Source organism: Lagenorhynchus albirostris, chromosome 4 (assembly GCF_949774975.1).
Source record: "Lagenorhynchus albirostris chromosome 4, mLagAlb1.1, whole genome shotgun sequence".
NCBI classification, from domain to species: domain Eukaryota; kingdom Metazoa; phylum Chordata; class Mammalia; order Artiodactyla; family Delphinidae; genus Lagenorhynchus; species Lagenorhynchus albirostris.
Window position 1 is genome coordinate 133,381,704 of NC_083098.1, and position 15,496 is coordinate 133,397,199.

Sequence of the window (15,496 nt, forward strand, 5' to 3'; positions counted from 1 at the left end):
AATTTTCCCAAGGGCCCCTGATTCAGTTCATCCTTTTCTTTACAGCTAATGGGATGGCTGAGTCTAAGGCAACATTCCAAGGCTTTAACTTTAATTACAAAATGTATTTATGCCTGGGTACACACACACAGAGTTGCCTTTAAGAAAAAATAAGATTCTGAGGCCCCTTTTAAGCTTCTCTAGAAGATCATTTAAATGGCTGTCATTTCTACTTTTGCAGCTTGTTCATCAAATTAGGAAAATATTTGAGTGAGAAAATTAAATCCTTATTTATGTTCATACTTTCAAAACTGCCCATGGGCAGCATTAAATAACTTTACATTTTTCTAGAAAATATGCACATGGATATTTTTATCTGAAATTTTCTGTAGTTGAAAAAACTTACAATTCAACCATGTATATTTATTTAGACAGGTTTTGATTGTATGCTCATCAAATCATATTAAAAGTATTAAAATAAAAACAGGGATAGCTGTGCTTAGCAATGCTCATATTATGAGCAACTCACACATGAAAATACCAAACATACAAAAAATAATTTTCAAAATTCTCCTTACTTCTTCTGTCACTTTAAGGTCACTCTGCTTCCCCTCTGGCTATATCTAGGAGCTCGTGGAGAACAGTAATGTCCCTTTCTTGGCCTGTCCTACTAATTCTCTGGCAAATAATTTAATTATTTCCCCCTTCTTCCTTCATCAAAGAAATATGTGGTGTATACAGAAAGTTGGTGGGTTTCTCATTCTGTCTCTCATCATTCACTCTTAGTGTATGCTACTTTGGGTATACATACTTATAGCATAGACAAAGTCATATATATTAATTCACTTGATTTTTTGGTGTATCAGTGAAAGCACCTGCACATTCAGTCAAGCATTTAACTGTTCTATCCAGCAGTTCTACTACCTATAGACCTGGAATAAGTTATCTGGTTGCATATTCTATTTATGACTATGTCATATATAGATATTTATATATTTATGTAAAGCCCCTATAATGTGACAGATAATTGGGTGGGCTCAAGTGTCAGATTTCCAAGGTTTAAATCCTAATTCCATGAATTACTAAATGAATGAAATTGAGAAAGTTACTTAATTGCTTTGTGCCACAGTTTCCTCCTTAGTGAAACTGGATAATAGCACCTACCTTAAGGTATGAGGATTAGATGATTGCACATGTGGGAAACACCTAGAAAAGGATCTGGCACGTGGCTTGCGCTCAATAAATGTTTGGCTATTGCTGTCCTCTTTAACTCATTAATCTCTTCCCCTAGGTTTTCCAATTCTCCTAATCACATTAAGAAAAGCAGATAGCTAGCTAGCTAGCTAGATAGATAGATAGATAGACAGGAAACAGATATAGATATATAGATAGAGATAGAGATATGTCTCAGAAGAAATAAATGGTCCACACCCACACTTCCCTGGAAACAATTCAGGAAAACCCCAAAGACACTGGGCCATCATCATTAAAAAAAAAAAAAACTCTAATATGCCCTTTTAGAAACTTTGCCCTACTATCCATCTACCCCTTTATCTTTCTATATCTCCTGAATTCTAAATAGCAACATTTCTTATTTAATTCATTTATTTTTGCTTATTTGTATTAGTCTGTTTTTCTACTTTTTATAAAGTACTTTACTCATGTTATGGGTTTAGTTAGAGTTGCCCAGATAGTTTTTGATTCTTGATGGAAAAAAATGTTCCAGTTTTCCATATGAAGGGCAACCCAGCTAAAAGTCTTACCACCAGTGGCACTGGACCTGAACCCCACACCTCAGGAATTCTTATCAGCTTTTCTTTCTCTTGCTGACTCTTGGTTCAGCTGATCCAACATGTCCCACATTGAACACATCATTAACAACTGCACTTTCCCTGCATACCTGCCCTTATTCCAGGTTTCGCTCTAGACTCAGAGATGGAACAGCCTGATTGAGGATCTTCTTTGAATCCTTCCTTCTCGTTTCTCTTATCCAAAAAGTCACTAAACTCTATTGAATCTTCCCCCCAAATATCTGTCAAATCCTTCCAGTTAATTTCATCCCCACTGCCAAGATCTTAGACCAGGACCTAGACTACATGAACCTCCTAAATTTTCCCTAACTGACCTCCATTTATCAGGTTCTTTTCCCTCAAACTCATTCTTCATGATGTCAGCAGAGTGAGCTTTCTACAGTGCTTCATATTACTCGACTGATTACAAGCTTTCAAAGCCTTCTCTTACTCCTGAATAACAGTCAAAACCTTTAACAAAACTGACAGCATCATCAGGGCCCTTTGCCTTTCTAGTCTCGTGTACTCACGGTCCTGCCAACTCATTTTTTTCCATGTCTCCCAATATACGGAAGACTCTATCCTCTGCCTCTGCTGGTAGCACCATAGTTCACCCTGTTTGCCACTGAACCCTGTTTTAACCTACCTGTCTCTTAGCCATCTTTCCTGTCTTAATTTAAATGGCCTGTGCTCTAAGCAAATTCCCTGGCTCATGCTGGGTGAATGAAGCACTTTGTGTTTCCTCTTTCAGATCACTTGCTACTCCTTCAGATAATATTTTTCTTTAAAAACTGCTCCCTGACCTCACCACCACCCCCGCCTCCACCCATTGTAACCTCTGTGAGTTTAAGACATATTTTAGAAGTAAACACAGAGTTTATTTCAGTGCCTCATATATAGAATAGTGTCTGGCACAAGGATGAAGAACAATAAATATCTGTTGCAACAAGCATACTTGTCAGCCTCTCAAGGCTCCACAGAATGACAGTATACAACTGCAAAAAGTCAGCCAGGAAAATGTGAAGGAGATTCATCAAGGAAATACAAAATCTCGATATATGTCTGGAAGAAAGCAAGCAAATAAAAGTGTGTCCACTGATGAAATAAACAGGAGGAAATTGCATCCCAGAATATGCTGTGAGGGGCTGCATCTGAGATGAGAGTACAGGTCTATTGGAACCCAGGAGAAGATCCCACCTCAGAGTCAGCTGATATGACAGAGGAATATAAAGGGTGGGATTAGCTGAACATACAAGGAATTAGTGGATAAGTCCCATTTCATTCTCAGAGCAGCAAGCAAAGCAGCGTTTACGCCCAGGCCAAAAAGCAAATATCTTTTCTATAAATTATATTTTTTAAACATGAGGGAAGCTCTGGCTTTTAGGTTTGGTATTGGTACCCCGGATTTATACATGGGGCCCACACCTGAAAGCTAACATCCCATCCTTTCACCCTAAATAGAACCTGAAGGTGGACTTAATTCACCAAGGAGCACGAGGTTCCTCATTAACATTTCCTCATACTTGAGTGTCTGTCCTATCAGGAAACAGAGAGTAGAGGAATTCCAGAACAACCTAGAAAAATCAATCTGGTTCTTCAGCTTTCAATATAAATGGACAATTAGGATTTGTAAGTGCAGGGACAGATTGAAAAAGGAAGTCAAAATAAACAGAAAAAATGGTCTCAGGAGAATCAAAATAATTCAGGGAACAAAAGAAAACGTTTTAAAATTCCTTAATGGATTTTCTTATAGAGATACAAGAAAAACCTGCATTTGTGAAGCAAGATTGAGAAGTTATAAAACAAGGGATGAAAAGAAAACAAGAAAAATCTCTTGGAAATTAAAATATATTAATATAACTGCTAAAATAAACAACTCAATAGAAAGTCTATGATGTAAATTGCAGAAAATGTCTCAAAGTATATCACAAAAGACAAGATGAGAAACATGAGAGAAAAAATATGACGTAGAGGTTCAATCTAAAAGGCTCAATACCTAACAATAAATCCATAAAAAAGAATTAGAGAGGAAGAAATTATAAAAATTCATATAGAAACATGAAACGTAGCACTAAAAGAGCCCACTTACAAAGTGCCATATGGCTAAATTAATAAAATATCTAGACCTAGATACAGCCTTGCGAAATTTTAGAATGTTAAGGGGAAAAAAAGATCCTAAAAGTTTCCAGAGAAAGAAAATATACCACATACGAAGGAACAAAAATAAAACTAGTGTAACCAGGTCAAAATTTGCATAGTAAAAATCAAATGTAGAAAAAAAAAGAGGAGCTTTGGATTCCCCTTGATGTAGACTGGATGGAGGACTCTAAAATCGGAAGACATACACATGCACTTAAAGGTCAAACTGCTTTAAATGAGTCATTTTGTGGGGAACATTAAGTAATTTTAGTTACAAATATCCTGTCAGGCTCTCTCTCAGTTCCCAAGAGTTTTTTCCACTCACCCGTTTTCTTCCTAATATATTATCTGAGGATGACTGGAATTACTGTGGGTCTCACACCAATAACCCTCTCCCACTGTGGAGCAGCCCTGGGTGTACTAGTTCAAGAAAACATGAGAAAATCTATACGATTCCCCCACCGGCTTATGGAAATCTATTGATTCAAAGACAGAATCAGAGATGAGCATGTAAAACTTTAGACACATAAAATTCAGGGGAAAATTCTCCAGAGATTCCTTATGAAAAGTAGTGTTGCCTTCAGGAGAGAAAAAAAGGTGGTCACTCCCTTTCTCTGGTCATTAGGCTACATGGATAGGAGGCCCAGTGTCTGTAGCCATCTAGCTACTAACAGGGGGATGCAGTTAGTACACAAAGAACAGAACCAAGAGCATCATGTTCAGTGAAAGAGACAAGACACCACCCTGAAGCCCACCCTACCTGTAGACTTTAAGTAGTTTGTCAATAAATGTCTTTATTATTGTAAGGCAATTTAAGTTGAGTGTTTTCTAATTAGCAGCTGAGCTGTTGCAGGATTCTCAGCAGAGGAAGTGGGGGAAAGGTCTCTGTTCCATATGCTGCACTCTGGATCCTCTGGTCTCTACTGAGATATTTCTTCCCCCAGGCCATGAGCCTTCCTGCCTTGGTGTCTGTTAAGGCAGAGTTAGACTGGTCAGTCATTAAGGGCCCTATACTGGAGCTCCCATTCAAATTCATGGTCTCTCATTCTCTTCAGCCCCCTTATTATCACTCCAGGCTTTTTCAAAACAAGTAAAATCTCTCGACACTTCTTTACCTGTCTTCCCAAAGTGCGCCAAAATTTCTTTATACTGAACCAACTACATGGGGTCCCTGGATAACTTGGAGTAATACCTCAGGTCCTTCTACCTAGACATTTTTATTACTGAGGCTACTCTACTGTTTCCATGCTATGTTGGAAAAAAGTATTGAGATAATTCAATATATAAAAATTCAATGCACAAACATGTTATCAAGACGATTTCTCTCCTCCTCTCCCCTTCTCTCTCTTTCATTTTATTTTTGCTCCAAATGGATCTATACTTCTAATGAGGATATAACTCTAAAACATAGTATTTTTCACTATAGCTTATCCTTAACCTCTAAACTCTAAGATAGGCAAACCTTGCTCTGGTTATGTAAATAAAAACTTTTGGAATTTAGGAAGTAATTTGTTTTTCTCTTCAGCAAGTTCAGGCTTTCAAGATAATTTTCTTATCATGGATTGAAAAAGTGTAATTCAAGACCACAAACTGAGCAGAGATAATTATTTTCTAGACTGACTTGCCCTCCCATTGAATTGGATGCCACTGATTACGAAGGAATGGTACAAAAAGGAATAGGGATTATCCAAGTAGAAATACATTAGTTTAATAACTCAGAAATATTATTATGTTGTATCAGCATCAATTTTCTCATTAGCAACACTGGATGCTAAACAACAATCAAGAAACAGTTTAATTTATAAAGGTTCAAATGATTTGAACCTAGAATTTTGTACCCAACAATTTGGTAATCAACTGGAAGACAGAAAAAAAAATCATATATTAAACATTAAAAAGTTTATGATGGAGAGGAGCTTCAAGATGGCAGAAGAGTAGGACATGGAGATCACCTTCCTCCCCACAAATACATCAGAAATACATCTACATGTGGAACAACTCCTACAGAACACCCACTGAACACTGGCAAAGGACCTGAGAACTCCCAAAAGGCAAGAAATTCCCCATGTACCTGGGTAGGACAAAAGAAAAAAGAAAAAACAGGGACAAAAGCAAAAAGAAAAATCAGACACAAAAGAATAGGGGTGGGACCTGCACCAGTGGGAGGGAGCTGTGAAGGAGGAAAGGTTTCCACACACTAGAAGCCCCTTCGCGGGCGGAGACTGCGGGTGGCCGAGGGGGAAGCTTCGGAGCCACGGAGGAGAGCACAGCAACAGGGGTGCGGAGGGCAAAGTGGAGGATTCCCGCACAGAGGATCGGTGCCGACCAGAACTCCCCAGCCTGAGAGGCTTGTCTGCTCACCCGCTGGGGCAGGCAGGGCTGGGAGCTGTGGCTCAGGCTTCAGTTGGATGCAGGGAGAGGACTGGCAGCGTGAACACAGCCTGAAGGGGCTAGTGCGCCACAACTAACCGGGAGGGAGTCGGGAAAAGGTCTGGAGCTGCCGAAGAGACAAGAGACTTCTTCTTGCCTCTTTGTTTCCTGGTGCACGAAGAGAGGATTAAGAGCACTGCCTGAAGGAGCTCCAGAGACGGGCGCGAGCCACAGCTAATAGGGCGGACCCCAGAGATGGGCATGAGATGCTAAGGCTGCTGCTGCCGCCACCAAGAAGCCTGTGTGCGAGCACAGGTCACTCTCCACACCCGCCTTCCGGGAGCCTGTGCAGCCTGCCACTGCCAGGGTCCCGTGATCCAGGGCCAACTTCCCCAGGAGAACGCACAATATGCCTCAGGCTGGTGCAATGTCATACAGGCCTCTGCCGCTGCAGGCTCGCCCCGCATCCGTACCTCTCCCTCCCCCCCGGCCTGAGTGAGCCAGAGCCCCTAAATCAGCTGCTCCTTTAACCCCATTCTGTCTGAGCGGAAAAAGACACCCTCAGGAGACCCAAATGCAGAGGCGGGGCCAAATCCAAAGCTGAACGCCAGGAGTTGTAGGAACAAAGAAGAGAAAGGGAAATCTCTCCCAGCAGTCTCAGGAGCAGGGGATTAAATCTCCACAATCAAACTGATGTACCCTGCATCTGTGGAATACCTGAACAGACAACGAATCATCCCAAATTAAGGAGGTGGACTTTGGGAGCAATGACATATATATAGTTTTTGCCTTTTGCTCTTTTTGTGAGTGTGTATGTGTATGCTTCTGTTTGTGATTTTGTCTGTAAAGCTTTGCTTTTACCATTTGTCCTAGGATGCTATCCGTCCGTTTTTTTTGTTTTTTGTTTTTTAGTATAGTTTTTAGTGCTTATTATCATTGGTGGATTTGTTTTTTGGTTTGGTTGCGCTCTTCTTTCTTTCTTTTTTATTAATTAAACAAATTTTTAAATAATTATTGTTATTTTTATTATTTTATTTTACTTTATTTTATTTTACCATTTTCTTTCTTCTTTTTTTCCCTTTTATTTGAGTCGTGTGGATGACAGGCTATTGGTGCTCCAGCCAGGGGTCAGGGCTGTGCCTCTGAGGTGGGAGAGCCAAGTTCAGGACCCTGGTCCACAAGAGACCTCCCAGCTCCACGTAATATCAAACGGTGAAAATCTCCCAGATATCTCCATCTCAATGATAAGATCAAGCTCCACTCAACGACCAGCAAGCTAAAGTGCTGGAAACCCTATGCCAAACAACTAGCAAGACAGAAACACAACCCTATCCATTAGCAGAGAGGCTGCCTAAAATCATAATAAGGCCACAGACACCCCAAAACAAAACGACCAGACTGGGACCTGCCCACCAGAAAGACAAGATCCAGCCTCATCCACCAGAACACAGGCACTAGTCCCCTCCACCAGGAAGCCAACAAAATCCACTGAACCAACATTACCCAATGGGGGAAGACACCAAAAACAACGAGAACTACGAACATGCAGCCTGCAAAAAGGAGACCCCAAACACAGTAAGTAAGCAAAATGAGAAGACAGAAAAACACACAGCAGATGAAGGAGCAAGGCAAAAACCCACCAGATCGAACAAATGAAGAAGATATAGGCAGTCTACCTGAAAAAGAATTCAGAATAATGATAGTAAAGATGAGCCAAAATCTTGGAAATAGAGAGAAAATACAAGAAACGTTTAACAAGGACCGAGAAGAAATAAACAGCAAACAAACCGTGATGAACAACACAATAAACAAAATTAAAAATTCTCTAGATCAATAGCAGAATAACTGAAGCAGAAGAACGGATAAGTGACCTGGAAGATAAAATAGTGGAAATAACTACTGCAGAGCAGAATAAAGAAAAAAGAATGAAAAGAAGTGAGAATGGTCTCAGAGACCTCTGGGACAACATTAAACGGACCAACATCTGAATTATAGGGGTCCCAGAAGAAGAAGAGAAAAAGAAAGGGACTGAGAAAATATTTGAAAAGATAATAGTTGAAAACTTCCCTAATATGGGAAAGGAAATAGTTAATCAAGTCCAGGAAGCACAGAGAGTTCCATATAGGAGAAATCCAAGGAGAAACACACCAAGACACATATTAATCAAACTACCAAAAATTAACTACAAAGAAAGCATATTAAAAGCAGCAAGGGATAAACAACAAATAACACACAAGGGAATCCCTATACGGTTAACAGCTGATCTTTCAGTAGAAACTCTGTAAGACAGAAGAGATGAGCAGGACATATTTAAAGTGATGAAGGAGAAAAACCTACAACCAAGATTACTCTACCTAGCAAAGATCTTATTCAGATTTGACAGAGAAATTAAAACCTTTACAGACAAGCAAAAGCTAAGAGAATACAGCACCACCAAATCAGCTTTACAACAAATGCTAAAGGACCTTCGATAGGCAGGAAACACAAGAGAAGGAAAAGACCTACAATAACAAACCCAAAACAATTAAGAAAATGGGAATAGGAACATACATATCGATAATTATCTTAAATGTAAATGGATTAAATGCTCCAACCAAAAGACGCAGACTGGCTGAATGGATACAAAAACAAGACCATATATATGCTGTCTACAAAAGACCCACTTGAGACCTAGGGACACATACAGATTGAAAGTGAGGGGATGGAAAAAGATATTCCATGCAAATGGAAATCAAAAGAAAGCTGAAGTAGCAATTCTCATATCAGACAAAATGGTCATTAAAACAAAGACTATTACAAGAGAAAAAGAAGGACAGTACAGAAGGGATCAATCCAAGAAGAAGATAAAACAACTGTAAATATTTATGCACCAACATAGGAGCTCCTCAATACATAAGGCAAAGCAGGAAAAAAAAAACAAAGAGCCACATACCAGGAAACCCCCATAAGGCTACCAGCTGATTTTTCATCAGAAACTTTGCAGGCCAGAAAGGAGTGGTAAGATATATTTAAAATGCTGAAAAAAAAAACCCCTACAACCTAGGATACTTTTTACTCAGCAGGGTCATCATTCAGAATTAAAGGAGAGACAGACAGCTTCCCAGACAAGCAAAAACTTAAAGAGTCCATCACTACTAAACTGACCTTACTAGTAAAGTTAAAGGGTCTCTTTAAGTGAAAAAGAAAAGGCAATAACAAGAAATAAGAAGATATAGGAATGGAAAAATCCCACCGGTAAAGGCAAATATATAGTAAAGGCAGTGGACCAATCACTTACATAAGCTAGTATGAAGGTTAAAAGACAATTGTAGAATCAACTATAACTACAATAAACAATTAAGGGGTAGACATGAGGATGCAAAATATGAAATAAAAAACACAAAACACTGGGGGAGTAATAAAAGATATAGATCTCTTAGAATGTGTTTGAACTTAAATTATTATAAGCTTAAAACAAGTAGATATAGTCATAAGTCAACATATATGAATTTCATGGTAACCACAAATTAAAAACCTACAATAGATACACAAAAATTAGAGAGAAAGGAACACAAACATAATACAAAAGAAAATCATCAAATCATAAGGGAAGAGACTAAAAAGAACAGAGAAAAACTACAAAAGCAATTAACAAGTAAACAAGGAGCAAAATGGCAATAAGTACATACTTATCAATAATCACTGTAAATGTCAATGGGCTAAATGTTCCAATCAAAAGACATAGGATGGCTGACTGAATAAAAAAAAGACCCATCTATATGCTACCTATAAAATATGCACTTCAGAACTAAAGACACATGCATACTGAAAATGAGGGGATGGAAAAAGATATTCCATGCAGACTGAAAAAAAAGAAGCTTGGGTAGCAATACTTACACCAGACAAAGTAGACTTTGAAACAAAGTTAGTAATAAAAAACAAAAAATGGTATTATATGATGAAAAATGGGTCAACACAAGAGGATATAACTTTTATAAACAGGTATGCATCTAATATAGGAGCACCTAAATATGTAAAGCAAATATTAACAGATACAAAGGGAGAAATTGAAATTGACAGTAATACAAAACCATTATGGGACTTTAATACACCACTTACACCAATGGATAGAACATCCAGACAGAAAATCAACAAGGAAACAGTGGCATCAGAAAGGGAAAGCAAGAAAATAAGCCTGTTTAAAAATCACTTCTAAAAGAGTAAAATACCTAGGAATAAACCTAACCAAGGAGGTGAAAGACCTATACTCTGAAAAGTATAAGACACTGATGAAAGATATTGAAGCCAAGACAAATAAATGGAAAGATATCTCAGGTTCATGGATTGGAAGAATTAATACTCTTGAAATGTCCTTAGTACTCATAACAATCTACAGATTTAATGCAATTCCTATCAAAATAACCATGACATTTTTCACAGAACTAGAACAATACTAATTGTTTGGAACCAAGAAAAGACCTCAAATGGCCAAAGCAATCTTGAGAAGAAAAAAAAAAAAACACAGCTGGAGGTATCATACACCCTGACTTCAGACAACACTCAAAGCTACACTAATCAAAACAGTATGGTACTGGCACTAAAACAGATATGTAGATCAATGAAACAGAATAAAGAGCCCAGAAATAAATCCACACACAGATGGTGAATTAATCTATGACAAAGAAGGCAAGAATATACAATGGGGAAAAGACAGTCTCTGCAATGTGGTGCTGGGAAAACTGGACAACTACATGTAAAAGATGAAATTAGAACATTTTCTCACACTATATCTAAAAATAAACTCAAAATGGATTAAAGACATAAATGTAAAACCAGAAACAATAAAACATCTAGAAGAAAACATAGGGAGCACACTCTCTGCCATATGTCTTAGCAATATCTTTTTGGATCTGTTTCCTCAGGCAAGGAAAACAAAAGCAAAAAATAAACAAATGGGACCTAATCAAACTTAAAATCTTTTGCAATGTGAAGGAAACCATCAACAAAACGAAAGGGTAACCTATTGAATGGGAGTGGAAATTTTGCCATTTGCAAGAGCATCAGTGGAACTGGAGGGTATTATGCCCAGTGAAGCAAGTCAGACAGAAAAAGATAAATACGGTATGTTTTCACTTATGTATGGAACCTGAAAAATAAAACAAATGATCAAATATAACAAAACAGAAAGAGCTTCACAAATACAGAGAATAAACTAGTGGTTACCAGTAGGGAGGGATGAGGGAAGATGCAAGTTAGGGAAAGGGGATTAGAGGTACAAACTACTGGGTATAAAATAAATAAGGTACAATGATGTAATATACCATATGGGAAATATAGTCAATATTTTATAATTTTATATGAGGTATAACCTATAAAAATATCAAATCACTATGTTGTACACCTGAAAACTATATAATATTGTAAGGCAACTATACTTCAATTAAAAGGAAAGAATTTCATCAGATATATTTTCCTATTCATTAGTCCTATGTCTAATATGCTGCTCAATGCCTCCATTTAATTCTTTTCAATTGTTCAATTATAATTTTCATTTTTAAATTCCATTTTTTCTGATTGCTTACTTCTGTGACTTCATCCTTTATTTATTTAAATATGTCATGTATAGGCTTTCTATATTCTGATTCTAACAGATCTAGTATGTGAAGTATTTGTGAATCTAAATCTGTTGTTAATTGTTTCTGCTGACTCTCATTCATAGAGGCTTGTCTCCTCCTGTGCTTAGTGCTCTTTGTGAGTTCTTTGAGCTTGAAAATCTGTGGAAATCCCAAAAGTGTCAGTGGGATGCTTTTCCTACTCCTCCTTGTAGCCAGGAGGTACCACAAACTTGGCATACTTTCAATTGACCTCTGAAGTGGACACGGTAGTTCCAAGCTCAGATATACCACCCATAGTGGGCTCAAAGCACTTATCTGGACACAAGTGGTTCTTTGAATATCTGCCTGGAAGCATCCCTGACTCCCATCTCCCAGTACATACTTTTCTGAGCTCTGGACCTGTACACTTTGGTTCGTTAGTTTGGAAGTAATGGTAGAGGATGGTCCTTGAAGGGGAAAAAGGTGTGATTTACGCAGAATCTAGTTGTTCTAAAGCAGGAGAATGCCCCAGATCTTCTAGTCCATCACACTGCAAGCAGCAAACATTTATTCAACTCGATTCTTAAATTGTGTTCTGCTTCTCACATCCTAGAAGTACTGTCCCTTGTCCATACCATATCATCCTTCTGAATGGAGTCCTGTCCCTTCTCCTTAGCACCACCAACTCAAGACCAAAAACAAGAAGATGTAATAAGACTTTACATCACAAGGTAAGATCATTAACAACCTAAAATGTAATGTTATAAAGCCTCAGCTGCTGATGAATTATGCCTGTCTCTCTTCAGCTTGGACTACCTTATACTTATCTGGCTTGCCACATCTACAAATAACCTTGTTCTTTCTAGTGCAAATCAATTTAGCTTCTCTTTTGCCAACCATGTACAGAGGTCTAAATCTTTCTGACAAAATAGTATAAAATCATGCATATATGGAACTAAGACAGTTTTTCCCAAAAAGAGATTCTCTCACCCCTCCTTTTTTTCCTTTCTTCTCACCCTTTACCCGTAGATAAATAGATGTCCCCTTTACCTGTAGATAATATATGTATAGTCACATGTGAGAGACAGGTGTGCTGTTACATTTTATCAAGTGGCAACAACAAAAAAATCCTTATCGTTTTAAAAGTTGACCACAGAGGAAACTGGTCAAAGATTATCCTTGAGATCACTTTCATCTTTAAATGGCTATTATTTATGAAATGGAAACTTCCCTGAGGTTAAGAGGCAAGTCACTTCATATATTTGTCATTAAAAAGAAAAATAATGATCTTGTAGATTTTGAATTCCTTTTTATAAGCATATTAAGCAAATAACATGTGATGAAGAAAAAAACAGAACCAAAGGAATCTGAGAAAGAGATTCTAGTGCCATCTGGGAAGTCAAGGCGATGCTTAAGTCATCTCATGTGGTGGTAGACAGGCATAGATTACATGCTAAGGGTGCAGGAATTTACAAAGTAAAAGTTTTAAGCTTACATCAAGTACCTTTTCTGCTACTTCCTCTTCAAACACTAATAATTTGGGCATAGCCTCCTCCTAAATAATCCACTCCTTTCCAAGTATGATCATACTCTTCCACAAAGATTTAAAAGTCTTGGGACTCAAACTTCAGATTTGTTTCTATTGCAATACAATACAATATTCCTTTGTGTCACAAGTTAACATACAAATAAATATTAATGGGTAACAATAAACTTTTTAAAAAGACCTTGATATCAACCAATTAGATACAAATTATTACAACAGAGACATAGAAGGATTTGTATAGCTGTATAAGACAACTGTGTGAATAATTTTCATGATTAAAGCCAAAGTAGTTTTTCCAGACCTCCTACAGCATTGTTTTTGATAAAAGTATACCACAAACTTACTAAGATTATGTCTATGTTACAAAGCCTGACAAGTTTTAGGGTATGGGTTATGTATACAGTGATGATGGGAAGGAATCAATGAGATTCAGCAGCACTAAGGCAAATGAGTTTATTTCAGAAGGAGTGAGAGGGCAGGGATCAGTCATTATGAGGTAGGAGACAGATGGCCCCCTGGGCCAGACAGCCTGGGTCTGTCAAGAAGAGTAAAACTATGAAGCTTTGTTCTCACCCAGACACTCCAAGGACAAAGCTAATGGCAGAAGCTGAGCTCTGCTGAAGTAAAGAGATAAGATGACCACTCCTGAGGTCAAGGAAAACTTCCCTGTCTGGACATGAGCAGGAAGACTCTTTGGGGGTCAAAAAGGGAGGGGGCACTACCCCATAATAAGTGCGGACATGCACCCACAGGTCTCTGTGGTGGGATCTGTCTTAGCATAAAGATGAGCACGCATGTTGCGGAGTGTCCTAGAACAGGTCATATGTGGGAAAAGAAACAAGATAACTGGTAAAGGTAAACAAAGACCCGGAAGGACTGTCCTATATAAGTGATTTAAATCACCTCTTTACTGAGCTCCTCATACAGGACGCTTGCACGTCCCTCCGGGTGTGTATTTCTGCCCAGCTTCAGTCTTAAATAACCAACCTGTTTCTCTGTGTGCTCTCCCACTTGTGCTGTGTCTCTAATAATAAACTTTGTACCTGTTTTCACAGTTTTTGCCTCTTTGAAACATTCTTGCTTTCAAATGGGGGAAAGAGCCAGGGCCACTTTTCTTCTAGCTTCTAGTCCCTGGTGGTCTAATGGCTAGGATTCCTGGTTTTCATCCAGGCTACCGAGGTTCAATTCCTGGGCAGGGAACTAAGATCACTGCTGTCTCTCCGAGATCAACTGGAGAGTTAAAGGGTTTAGTCTATACATAACTTCCAGGAAAAGTCACAGTATGTGGCTTCATTTCCTTTTAGTGTACAATAGTTTGAGGTTGCAAAGCACTTGCTCCAAAACTGTTTCACTGAATAAATGCAAGTTAGTGGTTTTTGTTTTCCTTCACTCCTTGTGTGACAGCAATGAGCTTTGAGACTTTCATCTGAACCTGAACTTAGCTAATACATATCCATCTAATTTTTGTGAATTAAATTATAACTAAATGCACTAGGAAGCCAGGCTATTGAAATTAATTGTATTACAAAACGAAAAGTTATTGTAATACTGCTGTTGACTCCTAGTGCACTGTTCCCCAAACTTTCATGCTTAACTGATCTTTACCATTTTGTCATGGTTTCACACAGTGTACTATCATTTACTTAGCATTTTTCTTTTTAAGATATCAATCCTTTTAAGATGATACCCTTCTAACTCTCATGAAATTTAGATTTGCATGTACTTACATTTTACTAAGGGGCATACAATAAATAAGTAGCAACTAAACTTAAAAAGAAGATTGTTCATATGCCTCCTCCTAATATTTTCAAATTCTACCATTTGTATGTTATCCTACCTTGGAAAATGCTAATTTAACTATATTTTTGTATGCTGTACATTTTTTAATATTGTATTTTCTCTTAAACAATGTGTGCTTATCAGTACTTATTAAAGAGAAGTCATGAATGAATACAAAAATATAGGTAGAGGGCATGGGTCAACAACATATTTTGTCTTTCGGTATACTTACATAGAAATATCTGTCCAAGATTTACGAGATATCCAAGAAAATAAGAAAAATGAAATAACAATATTATCCTTTTTTTTCAGCCTTATGC